The sequence below is a fragment of the Pteropus alecto genome, unplaced genomic scaffold (genome assembly GCF_000325575.1).
Source record: "Pteropus alecto unplaced genomic scaffold, ASM32557v1 scaffold22, whole genome shotgun sequence".
Taxonomy (NCBI): domain Eukaryota; kingdom Metazoa; phylum Chordata; class Mammalia; order Chiroptera; family Pteropodidae; genus Pteropus; species Pteropus alecto.
In genome coordinates, this window is record NW_006434839.1 from 1,725,335 (window position 1) to 1,739,833 (window position 14,499).

The following is a 14,499-nucleotide window of genomic DNA, read 5'->3' on the forward strand; positions in this document are numbered from 1 at the left end:
CCGCCATCCCCGAGGAGGTGAGTGCCGGCGCCCCCTGCGTCCCCCGCGTCCCTGGGCTCGGCTGGCCGATGTTTATTTGGGCGAGAGAGGGGGCTCTCGGGGGCTCCGATGCTCTCGGCCACTTTCTCCTCTGGGCTCTGCGGGTGGGAGATGGGCATCCCCCCCTTGTGCCTCTCCGTCATGCAGCTCCTCGCTACGTAAACACACACAATGGCCCGGAGGGGGTTCCCTGGCTCGCACCCCGGCTTGCGCGATCCGGGCAGCGGTGGCTGAGCAGGAGGCTATCAGTAGGGGGCGAGACTCAGGCTGGGTCCGAGAAGGTCACGGCTGGCTGAAGGTAGCCAGCCAGCCGCGCGTCTCCGAGATGTTTTCGCTATTTCTTGCGGGGGGCGCCGGAGGGGGGCGGCGTCACCCAGGTGGAAGATGTAGGCTGGCTGCCGGGGCCGGGACCCCAGCCCGAGCTCCTGCGGTGACCGTTCTTATGACACGGTCCCGGGGATGATGGGGGCGCATCATTCTCTCTCGACTCTCCCTGGCTGTCCCCTTTTTCGGGCCGCTGCCCTCCTTCCACTTTTCTACTTGTTTGGGGATTTCGCTTCACCTATTTTACGCAGAGGTTGGTTGTGCTTCAGTCTTTACTTTTCCAACCCGAAAAGCCACCGTTCCTTTCTCCCTTTCACCCCAGCCTCAGGCCCCTGGTTCCTAATGTTTGTCGGTGCCCTGTCGCTGACTGGTGACCCCCCACCCCACCCCGCCCCGTTCCATTTCCATCTGCCGGCCAGTTGTCGGACCTGCCTGCCTTCTGACCTCAGCTTTTACTTAAGACCATTTTGCGCTTCTCTTACTTGGTCCTCTGGAGGCCCGCGACTTCATCTCACCGCTCCCTGACATTGTTATCTATTGTTATCTTCACAAATCCTTCTGGACGCTATGGAGCCACTTACTTTCTGAATCCTGAAGCTGTCAAGTTTCCATCAGGCTTCACTTGCAGTACTGGCACTTTTTGGTTCGTCTTCCATTGTGCAGTCACACCTCTTTATTTTTTCCTACCTTTTTTTTTTTTTTTTTTTAGGTTTGATTGCTTTCATTCTGTTGTCCTCCTTTTTGTCCCAGTTTTTTTCTTTCACTTTTTTCTTTTTAGTCCTCGCTTCTCTCTCAGCCTGTTTTGGCATTATTCAGCTTCTGATCACTTTGTCAAATTACTTTATTTACATTTTGTTTCGATTACGTAAAATTTGTTACATTTAGTATTTGGCATTTTATTGCATAAAATAATACACTTTATTATACTTTACAAAGAATTAGATAATATATGGTATAACTGTGCTCTACAATTATCGATTAGGTAACGTGACTTATTCTGTTGACTTTTCTCAAAGTTCTGTTTCCTTCCTCCCACTTACATTGTGTTTCCCAATTTTCATAACGTCTCATTCTTCTCTCTGTGCAGTTCTCTTTTTCCTGCTTCACCATCTTTACTTTGGAAATTCATCCGCTATGCTTGCTCTATTTAGTATCAGTTTGTTCACAATATTTCTTTTTCATCCTGTTACACCTTCACTATGCCCAAGATGTGTTCTGTACCATCATTTGATCTACTCTAAATATCTTATATTTGTTCTTCTGTCTTAAAATTACACCATTTACCACTTAGCAGTTTGCATTTCTGCTCAGATTCGTTTCCTTTAATATCTGTTCATTTTCTCCAACTTCTTGGATTTGTGGGAAGAGCTCTTCCCTTCTTCCATTTCCCACTTTATTCTCTTTTTCCCTCTCCCCAGTTACCATTCATTCTGCCTTGTTTCCTGGCTGTTGGTACTTAACTCGCTGAAGCTTCCTCTTATCTTCCCCACACCTCCACATTCCTTCTTATTTATAAACAGCTTTGTTCCGTTGACATGGAAATTTATTTTTAGGATACATTGTTTTTAATGGATAAATACTAGAGGTCACATCTGCTGTCTATTTTTTCCATGAATCGGATATGCCTTTGTCTTAAGAGGCACAGGTGCCTCTAGGCTTGCTTTACTCTGTAGTGATGTGTGTGGTTTTTTGTTGAATTGTATCTACAAGAATGAATAAATTAATGGGCATTGGTTATAAAATTGTAATTCTCTGATTATAACATCGTTTACATTGAGAACTTTGTTTCAGAGTTATTAGAACAGCTTGCAGTGACATAGGGAAGTTTTCGTTAAGTACAATCTCTGCTATCTTATTTGAAAGGGCCTTATGGTTTGAACTCTATCCTGTGAGGATTCTGATTCAGTAGGTGAGATCTAGGGCCACGAGTTTCTGTATTCAGTACATTTCTGTGGCAGTTCTCCTATAGCAGTCAGTGCTTGAGAACCTCTAGGCTAGATAAATTTAAGTTTAAATTGCCAATAATTGGAAAGCATATTAGTATCTCCTGAAACCATAAGGATACTTTAATTTTAGTGTTTCTCACTACCTCCTTCACCTAGGTTTTAATGTTTAATGATGAATGGGAGTTTTCCCTTTATATTTTTTATAGGAGCTGATAAAAAATATATTTGACTAAGGGAAGGATAAGTAATTAAAAATGGATCTTTTTTGAATGTAGATATCAGTGTTCGAGATGGTAGAATAAATTCCTCCCAGAAATAATTTTAAGTTTTAAGTTGACATTAATTCAGTGGAAACTGAATTGAACTCTCTTCCTTATATGCACTTAAAGAAATATAATTGCCAAGTGTATGGAAAGAAATGAAAAATTGTGCTTACGTAAAATGACATTCTAAAGATTTACCTTACCTGACAGATAAATACGATTTTTTTTTTTAAATGTTTCTCAGGGAAATTTCAACTGCACTAAAAATTTCTAATTACAGAGGGAAAGCACATTCATTATTGAAAAATTAGATATAAGTACAAAAAGTTTTTAAAAAATCATCTATAATCTTGCCACTTAAGGTATAATTACATAAACTAAAAATTTTGGTGTATGTGTATACATTTACTCTTTATGCTTGTATAATACAATGTATTTGGCTTTATAATATTTTTTAACTTAATATAGTGAAACATTTTGCATATTAGATATACTGTGATTTTTTTAAACTAGTATTTTTTTGGTATTAGGTTGTTTCTGAATTTTTCACTCTTTTCAAACATCTTGAACATTAAATGTAGATTTTAGTTTTGAAAATTATGTTGGGAAGTGAACAAATTTCATGTTCTATATTTGTAAGTATTACTTTGTAGATTCTAAGAATAGAATATTCTGGTAAATGACAAGAGCTTATTAAATATTTACCTAATGAATGTGCTTTTACTTTTGGCATGAAACGTTTACTTCTGACCATTTATATAGTCCCCTAATGTTTCTTTCTTATGACCATATGGTAAAATAAATACATCTATTGAAAAAATATGTGTTGTAGTAACAGGGTATGATATTTATTAACTATTCTTGTGCTATGTGTCTGTAGAAGGGAGCATCTTACGGTTGTGTTACAATTAAAATTGTATTGTTTTAAGATCTGTTATTGCCAATCTTAGCTGAGCAGTGAAATTATAATAATGCATTGACTAAGCAGTATTCTTGGGTGGAATCTCCTTTATAATATGGTCCACTGTATTAAAACACATCTTTGTGAACCATGCCAAACCAGGTTGGATTACCTCATACTCTTAGTAAGTGGAAGTCCCACTAAGGCATGTGCTTCTGCAGTTTCCAGCTTTTGCTGTTAATACTTGTCTGGATATATTCATAGGTGGACAAAACATTCCTGTTAGGCAAAACTATAAAATAGCTGTGTCCTTGGTGTTTCTAGTGTTCCTTTATGTACTCTTTCTCGTTTAACGAAGTCCCTCCTTTAGGCATCCACTCACTTCTTCTGATATCCATCACTTATGTGCTGCTTATTAAAGGATTTGATTGTTAGTAAACAGATAAGAAAGGAACATTGGAACTGGGTGCTTGAATCCCCGAATGTAGTAAACCTGAGAGCAAACCTGATTTACTTGTGTTTGGATAATAGGCCAGAAAAGTTGTAATAGGGTAACCGGCTAGAGAAGTCTGACTTTTCTCAATTCTCTATCCTTTGTTTTCCTGATTAGGTTGAATTAGGATCCCATCATAACAACTGGAAATCTATGTTCTGTGAGTGGTGGGGAAAAGAGGGAAGAAGCAGGTTAAATTTTTTTTTTTTTTAGTATTTTTAAAATCTGATGCTTATTTTGTTCTTCCTTTGCGGTCATAGTTTTTCTCCTGTAGAATTGCAAAAGTGCGTTTTGTTTCCTTTGACATCTCAATATTAATTTATCTGAGTACTCAGTGAACATTGTGTGTCGTAATCCCCCTTTTTAAATGAAATCCAGTATGTTCCTTTGCTTCCTATATTTCTGCCTCAAAGTGTCATTGACATAGCCTGTATTGCAAGTAGCTTGTATTGTCAGTACTTTTACTGGATTTTTGTCTTCATCAGAAGTTGAATTGTTTTAAGTTCTTTACTCATTCTCATTGTCTATTTTACCTACCTACATTGGTTATTCTGTAAAATCAGGATCAGCAATAGTTATAGAACTTCTGAATTCAAAATAGGTGTAAAGTACGTTTGCATAGTCACAATGTTATAGATCTTAATCTTAATACTATAAGAACCGAAAATATAGCCTCATTTGTTCCATTTCTTCCTTAAACATTCAGTGGAGGTACTGACATCTTCTGAGCGGTAGTTTTTATTTTTCAGTTTCTTTTGGCTACCGACCTAATTTATTGTCATACTTAATTAACATGATAATCAGAAGAAACTTTTAATCCAAACCCCACCGTAGCATTAAGCAATTATTTTTTTTTCTCCTTTCTACCCTCTGAGGTTATTTTGGTTTCCATGTTTTCTCTTGGGCTTAAAAAAAACTATTATTATTGTTCTTTTTCATATCAAGACTATGCATATAAGGAGGGAAATTTATGCCCAGTGATATATTCCTTTCCGGGTCATAGAAATGCCCTCAACACCAAATATAAAAATCGCTCTGAACTAAATTAACTGTGTATCTTCTAGAAGCTCTGGTCGTGATTTTCACTTATGGATTAAAAAACAAAAAATCAGGAAATGTGTTCATAAAGCATAAATCTCGCATACCTGACCAGTACAGTGTCGTGTGACAATTGAGAAAGTAGTCCAGGCCTTTTTGTTCACGTAGTGAGGAGTGTTATTCCAATTGTATTTGGCTAACTTGTGAATTTTGAAACTGCGCTTTGAAAGAGAGAGTAACAACATTTTGGAAGACGATTTTCAACTTTTGTTCTAAAATTAGTGTGTTAAAAAAGTGTGCATCTCCTTATTATTGTAAAAGATAATTTAATTGTGTTTAAATTGAGAAACACTCTTGTTTTATATTTTTTTCTTGCATGGAATATATAACCTTTAAATTAATAACACCAGGAAAATTTGACTTTCCATTTTTAGAACAACAAATTAAATAAAATTCTAGAATGCTTTGAGATAGTCACCATCGAGTATTTTGAAACAGTTTGAAAAACTGCTAGAGGTTGTTCCTCCAATGACCTAGGATTTTTAAACTGTATTTTCTACATTACAGCATTTATTTTGCAAAGTAAATTTCTGTTTTGGCTTATAGATTTACTTTTAATATTAAAGGAGATTACTAGCTTCAGCAGTAATATTGTAAATAGTTACCAGAACCTATATTTTTTATATTGTCAACTTCAGTCTGAATCCTTTTCCTCTGTTTTAAAGCTTATGTTTTCTACTTAGAAAGTTCTCTGTAGCTTAGAAGAAACAATTATTAATTTAAGAGTGTGTAGTAGGTATGATTATTTTTAAAGAATTAGCATAAATTAGCATAAAGTCTGATAATGTTACAAAGGTGATTTAATTCCCATTTATTATGAAAACATCCTATCTTTTTTATGAATACCAAACAATTGTTACCTTTATATCCTTTTTTACTATAAAAGGATAAAGTACTAGTGTTAATTATTCCTAAAAAACTCAAAATTGCTTTTTACACATCATATTATTGTATGTCCATGGAAATAGTATCAGAGAACTTCAGATAGGGAAAAGATGATTTGGTGTAGTTCTTACATTTCCTCTTCTGCACCTGCTGAAAGTGTTCCTTTCTTCTTAGTTTTTACATGCTTGCTTCTGACATTAAATATTCCACCCATATATTCTTTCTGCACTTCTCATATTAACAGTGTTACTCTATCTCAGGCTAAGTTTTATTATACATGAGAATTTAGTTTTTCTACTACTGAGTTTGACACATTTTAGGTTTCTCTATGTACAGCAGGAGATCTGTTCTAAGAACCCCAAAGGACGCCTGAAACCACAGATAGTACTAAATCCTATATGTAGTATTTTTTTTTCTATACATGCATAGATTTTCACTTAAAGGAAACACTTTACAGCTTCTCTTTGGCATATCCAAATTGCCAGCATCACTACTTTTGCACTTTGGACTCATTATTAAGTAAAATAAGGGTTGCTTGAACAGAGGACTACCGTACCACAACAGTTGAGCTGATAACCAAGACCGCTAGTTAGTGACTGAGCAGCGGGGAGTGTATACATTGTGGGTATGCTGGACAAAGGGGTGATTCACACTCCTCTCTGGGTTGAGCAGGACGGTGCGAGATTTCATCACACAACTTAGAATGACACTAATTTAAAACTTATGAATGGTTTGTTTCTGGAATTTTGCATTTAATAATTTTTGGTTGGCAGGTAACTGAAACCACAGAAAATGAAACCTCCGACAAGTAGGGACTACTGTATGTGTTACCATCTTAATGAGTTAGAGAAAAAAACATGTGACCCGCCCAAGTTATAAACGGTGTTTGATAAAATTCTGCATTCATTCATCATAAAACCTGAAGCAAATCTAATGTGATAAAGGGTATCTAGTTTTTAATCAAGTTTTGTAATTAATGTTGAAATATTAAATATTCCCTCTGAGATTGGGAGAGATAAGGTTGTCCATTATAACTACTTCTAGTCAAAGTTGTAGTAGAGATCCCGATCTTCACTAAGTTAAGGAAAAGATTTAAAAACATAAGAATTTGAAAGGAAGAACTAACAATTCACAGACCACATGATTGTGTGTTTAGAAAAATCTAAAAATTATTAGAAACGATGAGAATTTCACAAGATTGCTAATTAAGAAAATCAAAGATCATTTGTATTTTTATATTCTAGCAACAGTTAGGAAAGGGAAATCTAAAACAGTATAATTCATAATAGCATAAAAAATATGATGTACCCAAGAATAAGTCTAAAAAATGGCCTAAGACTTCTAGGAGGCTTATTGAAACAAATCATATAAGACCTAATTATTGGGGCAAAATACCATGTACGTGGATTGATAGACTTGATATCATATAGCTATTCTCCCTAAATGTATTTATGTATTTAATATCCCAGTCAAAACCTTAAGGTTTTTTGGTGTTTTTTTGTTTGGTTGGTTGGTTGGTTTTGTTGTTTTGGTGGAACTTAAAGAACTGATTCTATAATTTTATGGAAAATCAATAAAGGACTAAAGTAGCCAAGACATTCCCAAGGAAGACAATATGGGAAGACTTACTTTACCGGTTATTAAGACTTTTTAGAAAGTATAGTAATTAAGACACTGTCACGAGTAGTATAGTGATGCATGGACCAGTGGAACAGAAGACTTACAGTTTACTTGATATATGACAGATATCTTCTGGAAATAGTGAAAAAAGAATATCCTTTCAATAAATGGTGCCGGAAAAATTAGGAAAAATTAATTTGGACTTTTACCTCACAATAGTCACAAATTCGGGGTAAACTAAATGCCTGGATGTAAGATGCAAAACAACACATAAAGCTTTTCGAAGATAATATGAAAACATATTTTTATTTGGAGAGCTTGTAGAGCCTCTTTTTTAAACTAGAAAGCTGAAATTAACTATTTTCATTAAATTTAAGATGTTGAGTCTAAGATTTACCATTATTTAATTTTGAATTTTTAAAATAAAATATTGTCAGTGAAGCATGACGTGCTGTTGATTATAAAATGCATCCCAATTTCCACTTTTTAAAATACTTTTACGTCTTATAAATAATGAAATATAGTGCATTTTCTGAACTCCCATCAAATGTGGACGCAGTTTAGGTTCTGTCATATCAGATGAATTCCCACAATTTGGAAGGTAAAAAGACAGGGAAGCGTTCTTTTGCTGCTGTTTTAGCTGGTTAGCAAAGTAGTTGTAAGATCTGAGCGAATAGAAGCAGTTAGGTGAAGTGTCTGGACTGAGCATTCCAGAGTTTAACTCCAGCTTCATGGATGTGTAGAGACAGTAGTGGCAGCAGCTTTTGGACCTCTGACTTCAGTGTACCCTTTATTTCTGCACAGGCTACTCCTGATTTCCAATCCCTCAGTATTTTTAATGAAAAGCATCTTAGTCCTTGTATTCAGTGCTTTTCTGGTTTGAAATCTCTAAACTGATTTTTTCTTTTCTGCTTTGGGTACTGATTAATACATTTTTATTGGCACAAGGAATAATTCAATGTTTAATTTTTTATTTAAAATATTGTAAAATATAAATTATGTAATATTCATCATTTTAACCACTCATAAGTATACAATTCAGTGGCATTAAATACTTTCAAAATGACATATAAGCATTACCATTATCTATACTCAAATTTTTTATCTTCCCTAACAAAAACTCTACCTGTTAAAAAGTAATTCCTTCTTTCTCCCTTCCCAGTCCCTGGTAACCTCTCTTCCACTTTCTGTCTTTATGGATTTGCCTACTCTTGGTACTTTATGTAAGTGAAATCTATAGGATTTGTCATTCTTTGTCTGGCTTATTTCATTGAGCTTAATGTTGTCAAGGTCCATCTATGTTGTGGACCTATATCAAAGTAACTACCAAACTGTTTCACCACCAGCATTCCATTTACATTCCCACCCGCAGTGTATGGGGGTTCTAGTTTCTCCACATCCTCACCGACACTTCTTTTTCTTTTTATTATAGCCATCTTAGTGGACATAAATTGTTATCTCACTGTGAGTTTTGTATTAGGTTATTTGTTCTTAGTGGCAGTTTCTCAAAAATTTATATAGAATCTGAAATCTAAATAGAATTACCATATGACCTAACAATTTCACTGCCAGGAATATACCCAAAAGAATGAAAACAGAGACTTGAATAGATATCGATGTTCATTGCAGCATTATTCATAGTAGCCAAAAGATGGAAACAGTCCAGTGCCTGTTAATAGATGAATAGATTTAGTAATACATGCATACAGTGGATAATTATTCAGTCATAAAAAGGAATGAAATTCTGATATATATAATGGGTAATCCTTGAAAACACTATGGTAAGTGAAATAAGCCAAACACAAAAGGACAAATATTGTATGATTCCACTTACATAAAATATCAGAATAGGCAGATTTATAGAGACAATGTAGAAGAGAGGTTCCCAGGTCTGGGAGACAGGTAATGAGAGTTATTGCCTAATATGAGAAAGGTCATAATTTAGTATCAAATGGAACCTAGTTCCACCTCTCACATTGTATAAAAATTCTTCTGCAGCATCCCTGACAAACAATTAAACATTCAGTTAAATGTTCTTAATAGTAAGGCAGCTTGTTCCTTTGCTAAATATCTTTACTGTTAATAAAGATATCAGATATCTCATAATGTGGAACTCAAATATACCTTTTTGAACTTCTGTCTCTAGGTTCTAACATCATCCTAGTTTAGTCCTTGGGAATAGCACAGAACAATGTTTCTTTTTAACTCATATCCCCACTCTCTCGCTATTTGACGTGCACACACACCTTTAGACCTTTGACACCGGTTATTTGCTGTTTGCCTTCAAATGTATCCTGGTAATCCCATCCAGAACCAAAAACACATTTGCCAGTTCTGGTACCCTCTTGAGCTTTTGTTTTCTTCTGGTCACTTAATGCCTTTTCTTAATACTCACTCAAATATCTTGAAAGCCAGTCTTCCATTTCTTATACAACTGAATCTGTTCTTTCAAAGGCCACCATGTACCCTTAACAGTCAAGCTACCCTCTGGGCTAGTGTCAGTCCTGAATTTCTAGTTATCTCGAGTTTTGCCTTAATGTCTCACTGACATCACAAAGTCAGCAAGTCCTAAACTGACTTTAAATTACTCCCTTTAAATTACTTCTGCCCCTCTTCTTATAATAATATTGTCCAATTATCATAATTTATGCTTGAAACCTCAGAGCATCTTTGATTTCTCCTATATCCTTATTTTTCCTGTCTAGTCAGTGGAGCCATCTTGATTGGGATTAGTGCCCTTTTAACAGACCTCAGAGAGCTAGCTTATCCCTTCCTGTGTGTAAGATTATAGCTAGAAAGCACCATCTATGAACCACAAAGCAGGTCCTCACCAAGCACAAATCTGTTGGTACCTTGATCTTGGATTTTACAGCCTCCAGAACTGTGATAAATTTCTGTCGTTTATAAGTCACCCAGTTCATGGTATTTTTTTTTTTTATAGCAGCCCGAATGGACTAAGACAGTTACTATTCTTATTTAGGCTTATGTGACTGTGACCTCCAGGTCAGTAAGGACTATCACTGTAGTATTCCTGATGCCTAGTACATCATGTGACACTGATATTAGACTTTTATAAAATGTGTCAAAAGGGTGATTTTCTTTTAGAATTAGATGATAATGTATCTAAGCACTCACTCAGCATATTATTTTGGCCAACACATAGAAGGTACTCAGTAAATAGTAATCCTTTCCTTATAAGACAGTTTATACTTTATATTAATTGATTACATTTATTAATTTACTTAAAGTTGAAAAATAAATATTGAGCTCCGTTGTGCTGTTTGTGTGCTAGGTGCTGTGATATAGAAATGACAGTCCTCAGGGAGCTTACAGTCTAGTGGTGGAAGCAGGCAGATAGTCAAGAATTAAAAACAGTGTGTGTATTACGTTTCAAGTGTGCCCCAGGGCAGAGGAATCATAGGAGGAGGAGCATATAATTCAGAATGGGTGTAGGCCAGCTGTCCCCAACCTTTTTGGCACCAGGGACCGGTGCTCCTATGAGAATCTAATGCCTGATCTGAGGTGGAGCTGAGGTGGTGATGCTAGTGCTGGGAAGCGGATGCAAATACAGATGAAGCTTCACTCACTGCCCTGCTGTTCACCTCCTGCTGTGTGGCCCGGCTCCTAACAGGCCACGGACCGGTACCGGTACTGGTCTATGGCTCGGGGGTTGGGGACCCCTGATGTAGGAGATGGAAGACAGAGGAATTTCCTAAAAAAAGAAATACTTAAACTGAATTTTAAATATCGAAGATGTATAAGACTTTCATAAAGAAGAGGAAACTTTATTTAGAGACATAAAAGAAGACCTAAGTAAATGGAGTTACATACCACAGACGGAGGATGGATTGGAAGAGTGAATATGGTAAAAATGTCAGTTTTTCAAAAATTGCTCACTAGATTTATTGAAATCTAAATCCCTGTAGGTTTTTCTGTGAAACTTGACAACTTGATTAACAGTTTCTATGGAAGTGGAAGGAGGTAAGAATTGCCAACATAGTCTTAAAAATCAAGATGGGAAAATTTCTTTTCTTTAATCCATTTTTTTCATCAGCAAATTTGAATGTTTGCTGTATATAAGGCACTGCTGGACCCTAGTGAATATGAGACATGACTCCCACCCAAAGATCACAGTCAAATCACTTCTAGTGATACTAGGGTTTTTAATAAACCACTTCCTAACGTATCAGAGGAGTGCCCAGACTACCAACAAACTTAATTGCTCTAATTTTATTATCTGATTTGAAAATTTTTCCTGGTTGTAATGTTCTTTCTTTACATTTTCTGTTATTACTTTTGTTAATTTCTTTTAACAGGATGCCTAGCAGTAGGTTTTACTTTAAATAGACCTTTAAGATGTCAATTGGATTACAGCCTTGTTAGAAGGGGAGGGGAGGATCTCCTGCAGAGTGAGATCCAGAGAAGTTACTCACCTTTGGGGAGTGAGGAAGGGAGACTTGGAGGGTGCCACAGGAATGGGTTTTGAGGCTCAGCCTATGAGATGTCTGAGAAGCCTATAAAAAAAAGGAAGATGGATAACAGATTGACGGGTAATACTAAATAGAGGTTGCTAATGAATTCTATACACTTATATGGGATTAGGTGGCTGAATACATGCTACATGGCAAGGTAGTTGGGAAAGATACACTTGCTTGGAACAGTTGCTTATCATATTAAAGAAACGAAATTGGACTCCCACCTCTTACTATCCATAAAAATCTATTCCTAGTAGATTGATGATTAAAAAGAAAAATTCAGAAAGCTTTTTTAAAAAGGGGGCATACATTTATGAGCTCAAGGCAGGGAGGGAATTCTTAAGTCCAAAAATACTAACCATAAAAAAGTTGGTAAATTTGAATACAGATAGAAACTTCTATTTATTAAGGACCCCCCCCCTTAAGAGACTAGTAAAACAAGGTACAGAGTAGAAGATATTTGTAATACATGTGTTACTTACCTATTATTTTGTAATATATTATCCCAGAATTTAGCAGCTGAAAACAGCAAACATTGATCTCATAGTTTCTGTGGATCAGGAATCTAAGCAGCTTAGCTGGGTGGCTCTGGTTCAGTGTCTCTCATAAGGCTGTAGTCAAGGGGTCAGCCAGGCCTGCAGTCATCTCAAGGCTAGACTGAGAAAAAATCTACTTCTGTGTCCACAAGGGCCTCTTCACAGGGCCACCTCATAGCATGGCAGCTGGCTTTTCCCAGAGTGAAACATCCAGAAGAGAATGAGAGAGATTTAAGGTGGAAGCTACAATCTTTTTATAATTTAATCTTAGAAGTGACATCTCATTACTTCTGCAATGTTTTGTTCATAAGGAGCAAGTCAGTAATTCCAGCCCACACTCAAGGAGAAGAGGTTTTACAAGGGGGCGTGGGTACCAAGAGGTGACGATCATTGAGGACCATTTTAGAGGTTACTTACCACAACACATAATGAATGAATGGTATGAAAAATATACATAAAAAATTGAATTACTGTGACAAAGATAGAACACCAGATAGAAAAAGGGAAAAACCAGAGTAGGCATTTGATTTAAAATATTTTAAATGACCAATAAACATACATAATTTTATAATAAAAAAATTTATCTTAATTTTCATCTCTACACAGTAAAGTTGAGTATGTTTTCCTATTTTTATTGGGTGTTGAATTTTTTTTCTTGAATTATTTGTGAACATTTTATGCCTATTTATGTATTGTGCTATTTGCTTTTAAAATTCATTTTTAGATGTTCTACAGTTATATTATGGATATTCTTTATCCATTCATTGTATGTCTAAAATATTTTCTTCTAGTCTTTTGTTATAAAGAAATTTGTTATTGTTTGGTCAACTTTATTCATCTTTTTCTTTATGGTTTTGGTTTTTGTTTCTTGTTTGGAAACCTTTTAGTATCCAGAGTTAAAAAAGATATTCTCTTAGTTTGTCTTCTGATAAAGTTTTAAAATTTTTTGTAGGTTTTTAAGTGGTTTGGCATTTGTTATGTGAAGCTATTTGGGGGGATATAATTATCTCAGCACCTTTGTGCACGTGAGCATGGTCTTTTTCTCTCTGGTTTGAAGCCACCTCTAACATTTACCAGTTTCCCATGGGCCTATTTCTGAGCTATCTCTTGACCTGTTTGTCTGTAACAACACCAGGTCCACAGTGCTGCTTTCTACTATATCTTTTTTTGGTATTGCAAGTCTCTTTGTTCATTTTTTGCAAACATATACTTATTTACTCTTCCGTGTGACTATTAGAATCAGGTTGTTGAGTTCCATAAAAAATCCTACTGAGACTTTGATAGTGATTGCATTAAATTTATGTATTAGTATAGGGACATATATTAGATACTTATAAATTGAGTTTTCCAATTCATGAACATGGTCTTTAACTTCATTTATTTAGACCTGTTATTTCCTCAAATAAATGTTTGCAGTTTTCTATATAACATTCTCATACTTATTGGGGGTTAGGTTTATCCCTGAGAATCTTATGCTAATGCTAATGAGATTTTTTTTTTTTTTTAATCTTATCATTTGTTGGTGGTATATAGGAAAGCTATTGGTTCTTTTATACATTGATTTTTGCATCTGGTTCTTAGAGAACTCTTATTACTTCTCAGGTTCATAAGTGCATTGTCCTGGATATTTAAGTAACATGCATATACAAATAATGATTGTGTTATTTTTTTTCCTTTCCCATTCTTATAAGTCTTTTTGTTATTATTGTTCTAATATACTGTTTAGGGCCTTCATTTAATACTTGTAGTGATAATAGGTATCTTTATTTCTCCTTTCTTTAGTGAGAATGCTTCTGTATGCTTGGTGATTTATTATAAACTTTTTTTTTTATTATAAACTTATTGTAGACACCCTGTATGAAATTTAAGGATATTTCTTCCATTTTTGGTTTGCTAAGAGTTGTTTTTATTTTATTTTT

The 14,499-nt window shown here is 35.5% G+C and overlaps 1 protein-coding gene across 4 annotated transcripts in view; it reads left to right on the forward strand.

The window, feature by feature from the left end:
- The first annotated feature begins 6 nt into the window (after positions 1-6).
- Positions 7-14,499, forward strand: part of BRAF (B-Raf proto-oncogene, serine/threonine kinase) — a 122,596-nt gene continuing 108,103 nt past the window's right edge. For all 4 annotated transcript variants that reach the window (XM_025045907.1, XM_015588360.2, XM_015588361.2 and 1 more), the window contains exon 1: positions 7-17. The gene's annotated coding sequence lies outside the window, so the exon portion shown is untranslated. The remainder of the gene's footprint in view (positions 18-14,499) is intronic.